The 14,536-nt window shown below is 41.8% G+C and overlaps 1 pseudogene; it reads left to right on the top strand.

Annotated features, from left to right (window-relative positions):
* The first annotated feature begins 1,802 nt into the window (after positions 1-1,802).
* LOC148039968 (uncharacterized) lies at positions 1,803-3,657 on the top strand (annotated as a pseudogene).
* The last annotated feature ends 10,879 nt before the right edge of the window (positions 3,658-14,536 follow it).

The following is a 14,536-nucleotide window of genomic DNA, read 5'->3' as shown; positions in this document are numbered from 1 at the left end:
TTGTGCCATAACATTAGCTAATAAAGATGACTCTAAACCATACATGTACTTGTGGAGCTTAGCCTCATCATTGATGCTCTCTACATACATGGTTAGGTTAAGAAATTGGTTTGTGTATGATCTTACAATTAGGCCTCTTTGCTCCAAACCATACCATCTCTGTGCCAATTTCTATTTTTCAAGAGGAGAGACAAAGACTTTAGTCATAGGTGTCTTGAAAGCTTCCCAACTCTCTACAAGTATTTTCTCATTTTTAATATATCTCCACCAAGTATGCGCAAATCCCTCCTAGTGCAAGGAAGCAAAACGAATCTTCATGTCATCAGTTCTAGGAAATATGCCAAAGTAAGATTCCATTTTGGAGATCAACTCTAAATCAAATGGTAAAGATGACTAACCATTGAACTTGTCCAAAATGATCTTGTCTTTCAGTTCTCTTTCATGGAATGGTTGCTATCCCAAAACAGACTGATCATGAGTGCCAGGCATTGAACCTCCAAAATGAGATGGAAATTTTCCAATAGGTGGTTTGAGAACCACTATGCAATCTTCCCATTGGTAGAGGACCTCTAGGAAGTTGAGTATTTAGCCCAAAAGCTTGGGAGTTGTCTCCATTCAAACTACCCAAATAGTCATCATGCCTTTGTGAAGTCTCACCTACTTCATATTGGCTATTTGGGATACCTTTTCATCCAATAATTCTATGACCTTGACCATTTTGGTTAGGTGGCTGAAGTGGGACTAAAGGCTCACTATTTGAATAAGATTTCTACTTTACTTCTTTAGGTCCCATTTGCATATGCATTTGCATCCATTAGGGGAATTGAGCCATTATTTGAGCATTGGATTCCACCAACTTGTCAATAGAAGCCTTTATTTGAGTCGTTGAATCCACTAATTTCTCAATGAAAGACTTCCTTTGTTTAGTAGATAAAACCATCTCCTCCACTCTTGATAATAGGTCCATATGACATTGTTGATACCTTTGTTCATGTGCACACAAGGTATTATTAAGTGCATTGATTTCTCCGTGTTGTTGAGTATATTTAGGGCTTTCTTGGGTACATTCTCCAACATAGAATCTCTGATTTGCTAAGCATAATCATCTTGGACCTTATTTTTGCCTTTATGCCCTGCGATGATAGTGCAATCTTACAATATCTCTTGTTGGAAAAATGTCTATAACTCAGGCTAGGAAACTTCGATTCCAAATTTTTTTAGTTCAAATCAAAGATAAGAATGCCCTCTTCGAGATGAGCTATAGCACACTATAACAGGTTTAAGAAAAACAATTTTGCAACTCAATCTGTGAGTCTGAACTGTCTAGGTTTGCACCCTATTTTAACTAGTGAATGCCCTATTTTCACCCTCTAAGGTAAAATAGTCACCCAAATGGCTACCAAAGATGCTAGGAGGCATATTCCATGGTGGATTCCATTGTCGTGCTGCTGCGCATGGGAGCCGTAAACACCTCCATTTTTGTTGTGCATCTATGTTATCTTTTCACGTGTGTTTCATTGTGTTTGATTTTGCTGTGTTATCTTTCCGTCATTTTCTGTACCCGCATCCAATGTACATACTCCACTTGTGTGTTTTTGTTTGCGTGTGTTTCTGTTTGTGTGCATGTTGTGTGTGTGTCAGAAAAATATGAAAATTTGATGCCAAAGAATATTATCATGCTGTCAATTTCAATTATGAACTCCAAGAAAAGTGCAGGATATCGTGGAATCAAAGGAAGCCGTGTAGAAACCGACATTTAAGCTATGAAGATAAAGGTTGCACGTGAACAAGGCCAATGTAACATGCGGGACAATGAAGCAGAAACTGTTTTTACTGGTTTGTTCCAGCTCAAGCTTGTGTTGTGGAATGCAATGCTTATAGCATATGTAGAGCAGGGACAAGACAAAATATCTCTAGAATTGTATCACCATATGCAAGAGGAACATGCAATTCAAGATGAGATTACATTGATGGCTGCTCTGCAAGCCTACTGTGGAGTAGAAGAATTGGAGGCTTGTAGGAAAGTGCAATTTTGATGCTGTATCTGCAGGTTTTGAGATGAACATAGCCCTTGCCACTTCTCAATGATAGTGCATTACGAGATGTCAAAATTCCACCTCGACCAAGGCTTCTGATTCTAGACTATGTTAAAAGGCTTTGGTAGGAGATCCTCTAATTCAAGCTCGAAACTTTGTAGTAATGACAGGTGTAAATTCAGGAATATCATGTGCAATGAAAAGAGCTCGTGGTGGCGTGGAAGATGTTCAGACCAGCATGGTAGCTACCTTTCGATCTGGGGCTATATTCTCTATCGTCAGTGGCGTTAGTGGCCCAAATGTGGCATCCAATGCAGTTATGACATGAGTTTTTTTTTGCTCTCATTCAAGGACGCATGCATAAGCTTGGTAAACTTGCCCAACCTCCACCAGATGATGCCTACTATTTGAGGGGAAAGGGAATATTGCAAAATTTGGACCTAGTTCACCACCTGAAGGGAAGAAGAACATACAGATGATGATGGTACTATTTATAAATGGGATCATAAACTCAAAGCTTGGGTGCCTCAAGGTGATCCTGTTCTTGAGAATCCACTTTATGGAGCTGAAGAAATGACATTCGTACATGAAGACGAAGTGTTTTCAACCTTGAAGATTGTAGAAGAGGCAGAAGAAAATACTCCTCCAGTAGAGGATATTCAAGGAAAAAAAACACTTGCTAATAAGCGGAAAGCAATTGATGAAATGGAAGCACAGGTTGCAGATGTGTTTTCAAAATATGGTATCATTAAGGAGGACCCAGATACCAAAAAGCTCAGAATCAAGCTGTATACTGACAAGGAATCAGGCAGGCCTAAAGGAGATGCACTTGTAACTTTTTTGAAGGAGCCTTCTGTTGACCTGGCTATCAAGCTTTTGGATGGTGTCCCATTTTTTCCTGGTGATAAGCAACCTATGACAGTTTCCCATGCCAAATTCGAATAGAAGGGTGAGGTTTTTATAAAAAAGGATGAGAACAAGCAGAAAAAGAAGAAACTGAAGCAAGCAGAACAAAAAGCCCTTGGGTGGAGTGGCTTCGATGATGCTAAGAAGCAGCAAGCAATGGGTGTGCTTCTGAAAAACATGTTCACACAACAGGAGTTGGTAGAGGACCCAAATTTGCTCTCAGATTTGGAGGCAGACATAAATGAAGAGTGTAGCAAACTTGGTGCTATTGAGAAAATTTGTATCTATGACAATAACTCACAAGGACTAGTTCTTGTCAAATTTAAAGATAGAGAAAGTGGCCTCAAGTGTATTCAGATTATGAATGGTCGCTGGTTTGGTGGTAGACAAATTGAAGCACTTGCTGAAGGTCGAAAAAGGACGCGCTCATATTGAGGGGGAGGAGCTTTTCCGGAGGGGGCTGATTTTTTTTTGAGACGGACTGGTAGCTGCTTATAGAGGTTGGGAGGAGCTGCACAGAGAGGATGGCAAGATAGAAGGGGACCTCGATGTCAAGCTCTCATCATATGCCAAGTTAGGGGGCCTGCTGGGGTTTGCTACTACTCGCCATCTCAGCCTCTTAAGAAGAAAGCCGCCTCTCGGATCAGCTTCAGAGCTCTTCGCCTCTCAATGTGTTGGTGGTGGGCGACTGGGGAAGAGAAGGGAATTACAATGAGTTAGCCATAGCTTACCAGATGGGCATAGTGGGGGATTTGCTTGGGCCAAAGTTTATCATCTCCACAGAAGGTAATTTTTTACGAGGATGGACTCATTGGAGTAAATGACACTACTTTCTACAAATCCTTCACCCAAATTTACACAGCCCAGAGCCTGCAGAAGATATGGCACTTCTGGGGAACCATGATTACAGGGGTGATGTCCTTGCCCAGTAGGATAGACAACTGACTGTGAATGAATTTCGATGGCATTGTGAAAGATCATTTTCTATGAGGCAACAACTGGATGAATCCTCAGAAGGAAGTGCAAGCTATGTTGATTTTTTTCTTCTATGATACAAATCCATTTGTGGAGAAGTATTGGACAGACACAGATAATGTGTATGACTGGAGAGGGGTTTTGCCCAAGCAGGAATACCTGGAGAAAGCTTACTGAGAGAGAGAGCAGCTATACATGGAAATATAACCATATAGAAGAGGTTATTTGTCAGTCACAGTCTACGAAAGGAGCTTTAGCTTCTCAGCAGACATGTTTGTAGACATACAAGGGAAAGATTTGCACTCAGATTGGAGAATAAAGTAAAGGGAATGCAGCTTACCACAGCGGCATGAAGCTTGAGGAGGCTAATTACATTCTCAAGTATGAATCTCAAGAGGTATAACTTCTGTGTGAATGATGGTCAATGATACTTTTTTTGGAATCTGTGAATCAAAGTCCATGGGAAGGTGACAAGTTTTAGAAGGGAAGGAGCTGAACTTGCCAGTCTTCTTATTTTTCTAAGGCGGTACAGCTTCTTGTCAAGAGTAGTTGGCAATTTCTTTGTTGTAATTCACTTGACAAGCAAAATAGTGATCTTTGGCATAAAAATTTGAGATCTTCTTGTTAGCCTCTTTCCTTGCAGCATCTTGAACCCCGTGTTCAGCAGTTCTTACATGAACTCTATGACATTTCTAGTGAATCCGACGTGAAAGCGCTACGTCAATTTCCAGCAAGATGGGAGACTCGCAAGAAGAGATGACGGACGAGAATGTCATGAAGCATCTGTTTCAGTCGTTTACATCCTATATGCAGTAGCAAGCTCACCAGAAACGCGATAGTGATGCCATGGATGCCTTGAAGGCTGTCCAACAGGAGATGAAGCAGTTCAACGGCCAACAAGTTTCAACTTACCTGCATTTGTATGAAGAAAAGATGAACTTTTTTTGGGTTTCTCAAGACATTTGGAGCCGCTACTTCTTGCGGATCGTGGTTCGCGTGCTTGAGGTCCAAATTTCAGAAATTCAAGGAACACATGTTGGTTGGACAGAGTTTAAGAAGGCATTAAAAGATGAATATTTCCTGGAGGACACAGGTCTTATGAACCGCATGAATTTCTTAGCATGGGTTTCTATGCCTAATAAGGGACTTTCAGTTACCGCCCTTCTGCGAGAGTTCGAGAGTCGCTATGATCAGTTGGACGGGATTGAGCAGCAAGCTTTGGAGATGTAAAAGGTGGAATTGTTTTTACAAGATGCTAATGCTGATTTACAGGAAAAGTTGGATGATCTTTTGGAGGATCGAGCTACGGATTCATGCTTAAAGACCGAGTGGAGACATGTCATTGATACTGTGAATGCGCTTGTTAAGAAGCAGCACAGGAGGGTACGATTGCATTGTAATACAGGACCTACTTCTGAAAAATCCTTGGAGACCTCTACTTCTACCCTTGTTGCAAGCTCTATGCCTAAGCCTACTCCTCCTGTTGTAAATCCATTAGCTCCTGCTGCTCCAGTGCCCTTTTCAGTAGATGATGTTATTAAAGGCTTGGCAGATTCGATGATAGAGGAAGTCAAAGCTGAAGTTGGAAAGTTAAAAGAGCAACTTATCCTAGTACATGCTGTAGCACCTACTCCAGTGACTGCTTTCCCAGTTGGCCAAAGAAAAGGGAGACGATGTATTTGGTGCGATAGTACAGAGCACCAACACTACAGAGATTGTGATGCTTTTCAAGAAGCGCGTAAGAACATAGTGTTTTGGGGACAAGATGGGAAGATATGGTTGACAGAGACTGGTGCTCCTCTTGACACAAACTTTGGTAAGGGAGGCATAAAGAAGCTCGTTGATGATATGGCTGCGCGATCAGCTTATCTGAGTGCTAGAGGAGATGCTTCTGCTTATGGAGTCCAGCTTGAGCAGAAATCAGATGGAAACTCTGCCTTATGGTTCTCTGCCTTAGAGATAGCGAGAAGAGGGAAAGTTCAAGCATCCACTATGACTTGTGTGGGCTCCAGCATCTGAGGAGAAACGGGATGGGATTCTCCTATTGATAGGTATTCTATTTTTGCTTACATGGCGAAAACACAGGGTTTAGATGCCATGGTTGAGGAAAAGAGAAGAAGAGATGAGGAGGGTCTCAGCACCTCCAAAAAGACTAGACGAGGTGACTTTGTTTCACCACTTGTTACAACTCCACCTATGACGAGTTCTCCAGCACAATCAGGTCCTGAACAACCTATGGCAGACAAACAGATGAAAGAAAAGAGGCAACCAAGAAAGGAGCCAAGATTCAAGCTCTTGTCAGACCTTGACATGCAGACGGATATGAGTAAGATTTTTCATGAAAGAATTCTAAATAGTGAAGTCACTTTTACTGTTGGTGAAGCTCTTGGGATTGCTAGAAGAGAAATATAGGATCAGATGTAGGATCTTTTGCAGAGGAATCGACATGCAATGGAAGGACCTGCTTTACAGGGGTTATGGCATGGAGCTCTTGGGGAAGAGCAAGATGATGCAGTGATGGCTGAGAATGCTTCTGTCAACCCGCAGTTGGAGAAAATAGTTCAGCCTATGCAGTATGAGGATGATGATACCCCTATCCTCATTCCTCGCAGCCATTTTTCACGTAGTCATTGGGCTAGAGCAACCACTGAGATGGTGGTAAGGATTGGAGAGAAACAGATTCCTTTGGTCGCTTTCGAGATTAATCTTATTGCTCGAGGTGTTTATGAGAGTGGCAAGTGGCCTATGGATGTAGAGCATGGCTGGCGTATGAGAGCAGCCAATAATACTTCTGGTGATATATATGCTGCTTGTCCGAGCATCAGATTTTCTATTGGCAATGTTGAAGAGGATTATCATTGTTTTGTTCAGGATTCTTGCTCTTATCCGATTATTCTTGGGCAGCCTCTCATTACAGAAGCAAGAATGGAGACGAAAGTGATGGATGATGGCTCAGCCTATGCATGGATACGTAGTAAGGATGGTATGCAAGCTGTTCAGTTTATGAATGTTGGAGTAAATCATCCGAGAAACAGGGACTCCTTGCGTGAGGCACCACTACCTGCGAAGGAGCTGGATTTTCATTAGGTACCGCTGTCCTACGAGACGCTAGTGGTACGGAGCGGAGAAAGGAGGAGATATCGCCTCCTGGTAGCCAGTCTTTCTCCACTAATTTTTTTAGTTTTTCTTCAGATAGTTCAGTGAGTTATCAGAAAATTTCAGATTTGTCTAGAGCTGCCAGGCAGTACATTGGTCATAAGGAGAAAGAGTTGAAGATTGCAGGAATTTTGCAAGCAGAAGAGCATGTGGATGGGCTGTATGATGGAATGTCTTATGCAGATACTTTTTCTGAGATGGAAAATATGCTGAAAACTGATGTATGTAAGGGTTCAAGGATCATACCAGTGCAAACCTTGGATATGTATCAGGAAATTTTTTATTTTATGCTAAAAACAGAGTCAGAGGCTGAGAAAACTCAGCAAACCAAGTCTATGGCTGATCTTGATCAGCTTTCAGAGTTGCAGAGGGCTGAAACCTTTCAGCCATCAGAGTTAAATGCTGGAATAGTTCGGCATATAGAGTATGAGGCTGCATCATGGCAGTCCACAGATCAGAGGGTTGAAACCTTTCATCCAACAGAGTTTAATGCTAAAGAATTTCAGCATACAGAGTTTCAGGCTGCACCCATGCAGTCCATAGAGCAAAGGGCTGAAATCTTTTAGCCAACAGAGTTGAGAGTTGCTGAAAAATTGCAGAAATTGCGGCAAAGGAAAGAGTGCCTGATTGATATGAAGGTTGACACGAAGTATAAAACAATTGATAAGAAGGTTAAGCCGGTTGCAGGGCCGCTTCCTCCTGATAGTGATGAGCAGATGGAAAAAGCTATGAAGCAACCTATGTTGAGAGATCCTGCAAATATTGGCCATGAATTTATAGCTGAAACTCTTGCAGAATTGAAGATTGGAAATGATGATTTCTTGCTTCCAGTGGAAAAAGAATGTTTTAGAGAGATGCTTGGACGACATGGTAAGGCATTTGATTTCTTTCCTCATGAAATTGGCTGCATTAGTCCCGAATTGGTTGCGCCTATGGTCATCTTCACCATTCCTCATGTGCCATGAAATATACGTCCTATACCTGTGCCTAGAGCACACTTGCCAAAGCTGATAGAGTTGCTGAATGAGAAGATTAAGATGGGGATTTGGGAACCCTCTTCTGCGCCCTATTCTAACAGGTGGTTTACTATACCAAAGAAGAATGGAACCTTGAGATTTATTCAGGATATGCAGCCCGTGAATAGAGTGACAATCAGGAATGTGGGAACAGGACTAGTTGTGGATGAGTTTGCCGAGGCTTTTGCAGGACGAGCCATCTATTCCCTTGGTGACTTGTATTCTGGTTATGACAAGTTTCAGCTTGCCTTGGAAAGTAGGGATATTACCACTATGCAAACACCTATTGGTCTTCTGAGGATGTGTACCTTGCCTCAAGGTGCCACCAACTTAGTTTCTCATATGATGAATGTTATGCATAAAGTTCTATGAGACTATATTCGGCAGTATACCATGCCTTTCTTAGATGATGTGCCTATTAAAGGCTGTGCAGAAGAAGAAAAGAATGAGAGTCTTGATTTGTGAGGATGTAGACAGTTTGTGGCTGAATATTTGGTTGCTTGTGAGCAGATATTGACACGATTAGAGGAGGTGAATTTGACTCTTTCAGGGATGAAATCTATCTTTGGTGTTAATGAAGTCATCATAGTTGGGCATATGGTTGGTTATTATGGCAGAAAGCCTTCACCTGCAAAGGTGGATGCCATAAGCAAGATTGCAGAGTATTGCTCAACTACTTCAGAGGTGCGGAGATTTGTGGAAGCTTGTGTATTTTACATGATTTGGATTCCTCATTTTGCTCACATAGCAGATGTTCTCTATCAGCTGCTTTGAAAGGGCAGAAGTTTCATTGGGATGAGAAGCATTAGAAAGCCATGCGTAAACTCAAGAAGCTGTTGCAGTCAGCTCCTACTCTTCGCAAGGCGGATTATCAGTGTGGATGGCCAATCATGTTGACAGTTGATACTAGCCCTATCGGCATAGGTTGAGCAGTGGGAAAGGATGATACTGATGGGAACAAATATGCAATCCGCTTTGGAGCTAAAGTTCTTAATGAGTGACAGAGAAGATATCCACAGATTAAAAGAGAGTTGTGGGGAGTAGTCACTGCATTGAAGTGTGATAAAGAGTATTTTATTGGTGCTCCAGTGGTTGTGAAAACAGATTGCTTGCCTTTGCTTGGCATGATTACTAGTTGTTCGACTCTAGATATAGCGATGCTTTGGTGGATTGCCTATATCAAATCATTGAATCCAGAATTTCGACACATAGCAGGAAAAGATAATCTAGTCTGACATGCTGTCTAGAGTGAGATATGAGGATGAGGAGTCGTTGCTTGCAGAAGATGATGAGACAAAGTTTGCAGCTTCTGTCCTTGTTCATGATTGTCATGTATCTACTGTTGAAGCCTTTACTGAAGAACTCTATGTTGGCGAGTGGTTGCAAATTGGTCAGTATCTGAATTCATTGACTCGAAGAGCTGATTAGACAGATGATGCATTCAAGAAAATCAGAAGAAAGGCTTATGGGTATTTCTTGAAAGATGGTTTTCTTTGGAAGCACCCAAAGAAGAGAGGTGGCCTACCCTTGAGAGTAGTTTGTGAGGCAGCGATGCAAATACAGATTATGCGAGAGTTTCATGAGAGTTCTTGGGCTGGACACAGAGGTGTGTGGGCTACATATGAGAAAATCAAAGAAAGATACTAGTGGAAAGGGATGTATAAGGATGTTTCCCACTTTGTGGAGACTTGCAAGGACTGTCAGCTTTACTCTTTAGTGCGGCATCGTGATGAGTTGCATCCGACCTATCCGCTATGTATGCATTATAAGTGGGTGGTTGACTTGGTTACTTTGCCAATGGGACTTTGGCAGATGAGATATCTTGTCTTGGACAGGGAGGATCTTACAAACTATGTTGAAGGCAAATCTTTGTGGACGTAGACCACCACTACAGTATGTAAATTCTTGTTGGAAGAAATATTTTGCAGGTATGGATGTATAGGCAAGATTACTGCTGATCGTGGAGAGCTAGATGTAGATGAAGCTAGAGAATTTTTCTCATGGCTTGGGATTAAGTTGGCTCTTACTACTGCCTATAATCCAGAGGGGAATGGCAAGAGCGAAAGAGGGCATCGATAGTTAAGGCATTGGCAAAAGCTTGTAGAGGTCAGATTGGAGATTGGCCGAGATTACTACCTTTTGCATTGTGGGCAGACCACTCTACACATAGCATGACTACTGGATATAAGCCTGCAGAGTTGATGTATGGGCAGAAACCTGTCATGCCTATTGAAATTTGTGCTCTCACGAAGAGTGCTCTTCCTTGGCATGAGAAATTATCAAGAGAGGAGCTTCTAGCTCTTCGGATTCGTCAACTAGAGAGAAGGGCAGAAGATGTGCAACTAGCAGTTGATCATTTGAAGGCTGCTCGACTCAGAAACAAGGACAAGTTTGATTTGAGGCATCGCCTGCGGCCTAGAGACATAAAAGAGGGATATTGGGTTCTAGTCTACGACAGTAGCCTAGAGAATCAGCATAGCAGCATGAGAAAAATGGTTCAAAGATGGTTTGGACCGTATGAGGTGAAACAGGTTTTTGACAATGCTACCTATGAGTTGGCTGAATTGGATGGGATGGTATTGAGGGTGCCCATTGCTCAAAAACGAGTCAAGATTTTCAAGAGAAGAGAAGATGAAGAGTATGCACTTGAAGCATTGGCAGAAGAAGAGCAGTCAGAAGAAATTTTAGCAGAAGAAGCAGAGAATATGGATGAAGTAGTTGATGAAGAAACAGGCCTACCGAAAACTGATGAAGAACTGGACCTGTTTGTGGACTTAGATGATCATGGATAATTGGCTCATCCGGAGGATGCGCAGGTTCAGAGGGGGTGGATGTCGTGCTGTTGTGCATCCGAGCCGTAAACACCTCCATTTTTGTTGTGCATCTGTGTTATCTTTTCATGTGTGTTTCATTGTGTTTGATTGCTGTGTTATCTTTCCGTCCTTTTCTGTACTCGCATCCAATGTATATACTCCACTTATGTGTTTTTGTTTGCGTGTGTTTCTGTTTGTGTGCATGTTGTGTGTGTGTTAGAAAAATATGAAAAACAGATGCCAAAGAATATTATCATGCTGTCAATTTCAATTATGAACTCCAAGAAAAGTGTAGGATACCATGGAATCAAAGGAAGCCATGTAGAAGTCGACATTTAAGCTATGAAGATAAAGGTTGCACGTGAACAAGGCCAATGTAACATGCGGGACAATGAAGCAGAAACTATTTTTACTGGTTTGTTCCAGCTCAACACTGTGTTGTGGAATGCAATGCTTACAATGTATGTAGAGCAGGGACAAGACAAAATATCTCTAGAATTGTATCACCATATGCAAGAGGAACATGCAATTCAAGATGAGATTACATTGATGGCTGTTCTACAAGCCTGCTATGGAGTAGAAGAATTGGAGGCTTGTAGGAAACTGCAATTTTGATGCTGTATCTACAGGTTATGAGATGAACATAGCCCTTGCCACTTCTCAATGATAGTGCATTACGAGATGTCAAAATTCCACCTCGACCAAGGCTTCTGATTCTAGACTATGTTAAAAGGCTTTGGCAGGAGATCCTCTAATTCAAGCTCGAAACTTTGCAGTAATGACAGGTGTAAATTCAGGAATATCATGTGCAATGAAAAGAGCTCGTGGTGGCATGGAAGATGTTCAGACCAGCATGGTAGCTACCTTTGGATCTGGGGCTATGTTCTCTATCGTCAGTGGTGTTGGTGGCCCAAATGTGGCATCCAATGCAGTTATGACAGGAGTTTTTTTTTGCTCTCATTCAAGGAGGTATGCATAAGCTTGGTAAACTTGCCCAACCTCCACCAGATGATGCCTACTATTTGAGGGAGAAGGGAATATTGCAGAATTTGGACCTAGTTCACCACCTGAAGGGGAAGAAGAGTTTACAGATGATGATGGTACTGTTTATAAATGGGATCATAAACTCAAAGATTGGGTGCCTCAAGGTGATCCTATTCTTGAGATTCCACTTTATGGAGCTGAAGAACTGACATTCGTACATGAAGAGAAAGTGTTTCCAACCTTGAAGATTGCAGAAGAGGCAGAAGAAAATACTCCTCCAGTAGAGAATATTCAAGAAAAAAAAACACTTGCTAATAAGTGGAAAGCAACTGATGAAATGGAAGCACAGGTTGCAAACGTGTTTTCAAAATATGGTATCATTAAGGAGGACCCAGATACCAAAAAGCTCAGAATCAAGCTATATACTGACAAGGAATCAGGTAGGCTTAAAGGAGATGCACTTGTAACTTATTTGAAGGAGACTTCTGTGGACGTGGCTATCAAGCTTTTGGATGGTGTCCCATTTCGTCTTGGTGATAAGCAACCTATGACAGTCTCCCATGCCAAATTCGAACAGAAGGGTGAGGTTTTTATAAAAAAGGATGAGAACAAGCAGAAAAAGAAGAAATTGAAGCAAGCAGAACAAAAAGCCCTTGGGTGGAGTGGCTTCGATGATGCTAAGAAGCAGCAAGCAATGGGTGTGCTTCTGAAAAACATGTTCACACAACAGAAGTTGGTAGAGGACCCGAATCTACTCTCAGATTTGGAGGCAGACATAATTGAAGAGTGTAGCAAACTTGGTGCTATTGAGAAAATTAGTATCTATGACAATTACTCACAAGGACTAGTTCTTGTCAAATTTAAAGATAGACAAAGTGGCCTGAAGTGTATTCAGATTATGAATGGTCACTGGTTTGGTGGTTGACCACTTGAAGCACTTGCCGAAGGTCAAAAAAGGATGCGCTGATATTGGAGGGGAGGAGCTTTTCCAGAGGGGGCTGATTTTCTTTTGAGACGGACTGGTAGCTGCTTATAGAGGTTGGGAGGAGCTGCGCAGAGAGGCTGGCAAGATAGAAGGGGACCTCGATTTCAAGCTCTCATCATATGCCCAGTTAGGGGGCCTGCTGGGGTTTGCTGCTACTCGCCATCTCAGCCTCTCAAGAAGAAAGCTGCCTCTCCGATCAACTTCAAAGCTCCTCGCCTCTCAATGTGTTGGTGGTGGGCGAGTGGGGAAGAGAAGGGAATTACAATCAGTCAGCCGTAGCTTACCAGATGGGCATAGTGGGGGGTTTGCTTGGGCCGGAGTTTATCATCTCCACAAAAGATAATTTTTTACGAGGATGGACTCACTGGAGTAAATGACACTGCTTTCTACAAATCCTTCACGCAAATTTACACAGCCCAGAGCCTGCAGAAGATATGGCACTTCTGGGGAACCATGATTACAGGGGGTGATATCCTTGCTCAGCAGGATAGACAACTGACTGTGAATGACTTCCAATGGCATTGTGAAAGATCATTTTCTGTGAGGCATCAGCTGGATGAATCCTTGGAAGGAAGTGGAAGCTATGTTGATTTTTTTCTTCTATGATACAAATCCATTTGTGGAGAAGTATTGGATAGACACAGATAATGTGTATGACTAGAGAGGGGTTTTGCCCAAGCAGGAATACCAGGAGCAAGCTTACTGAGAGAGAGAGCAGCTATACATGGAAATATTAACCAGATAGAAGAGGTTATTAGTCAGTCACAGTCTACGAAAGGAGCTTTAGCTTCTCAGTGGGCATGTTTGTAGACATACAAGGGAAAGATTTGTACTTAGATTGGAGAATAAAGTAAAGGGAATGCAGCTTACCATAGCGGCATGAAGCTTGACGAGGCTAATTACATTCTCAAGTATGAATCTCAGGAGGTTGAACTTATGTGTGAATGTTGGTCAATGATACTTTTTTTGGAATCTATGAATCAAAGTCCATGGGAAAGTGACAAGTTTCAGAAGGGAAGGAGCTGAACTTGCCAGTCTTCTTATTTTTCTAAGGCGGTATAACTATAGCTTCTTGTCAAGAGTAGTTGGCAATTTCTTTACTGTAATTCACTTGACAAGCAAAATAGTGATCTTTGGCATAAAAACCTAAGATCTTCTTGTTAGCCTCTTTCCTTGCAGCATCTTGAACCCTGTGTTCAGCAGTTCTTACACGAACTCTATGACACCGTGAGGTTTTGCAGTGGATTCCGTAAAATTTTATTTATTGCCAGGGCTCATATACAAGGTGGATTCCTTGTGCGAGAAGTCAATGGGGACGCCTCTCCTTTTTGGATGTCTTATTAATTTAATGTGCAAGTGGGTGAGTCCATAGTGGGTGATTCCACAAAATACATATTTAAATTAATAGACGTTTATAAGTTTAGAGTGCGCACTCATAATAAATTAAGATTAGGGTTGAGTTCTAACGGATTTATTTATTTTGTAGCTGAACACTGCTAGGTATTCACTTTTGTTGGTTTAATTTTATTATTTTCTAACAATTGTGAATACTTCAGTTGATGTGTAGAGCAGGAATGCAGTGGCGTTGGGAAGCACTGGGCGATAGCGTGTATTCAAGTTATTTAGAAGAAATTATCATTTTTGATAGGCACGCATCTTAGGCGT

The sequence above is a fragment of the Lygodium microphyllum genome, chromosome 2, assembly GCF_053477565.2.
Source record: "Lygodium microphyllum isolate KBCC chromosome 2, Lygodium_microphyllum_v1.1.10, whole genome shotgun sequence".
Taxonomy (NCBI): Eukaryota; Viridiplantae; Streptophyta; class Polypodiopsida; order Schizaeales; family Lygodiaceae; genus Lygodium; species Lygodium microphyllum.
The sequence above is the reverse complement of the archived record's forward strand: the minus strand, read 5'-3'. Positions and strand labels throughout refer to the sequence as shown.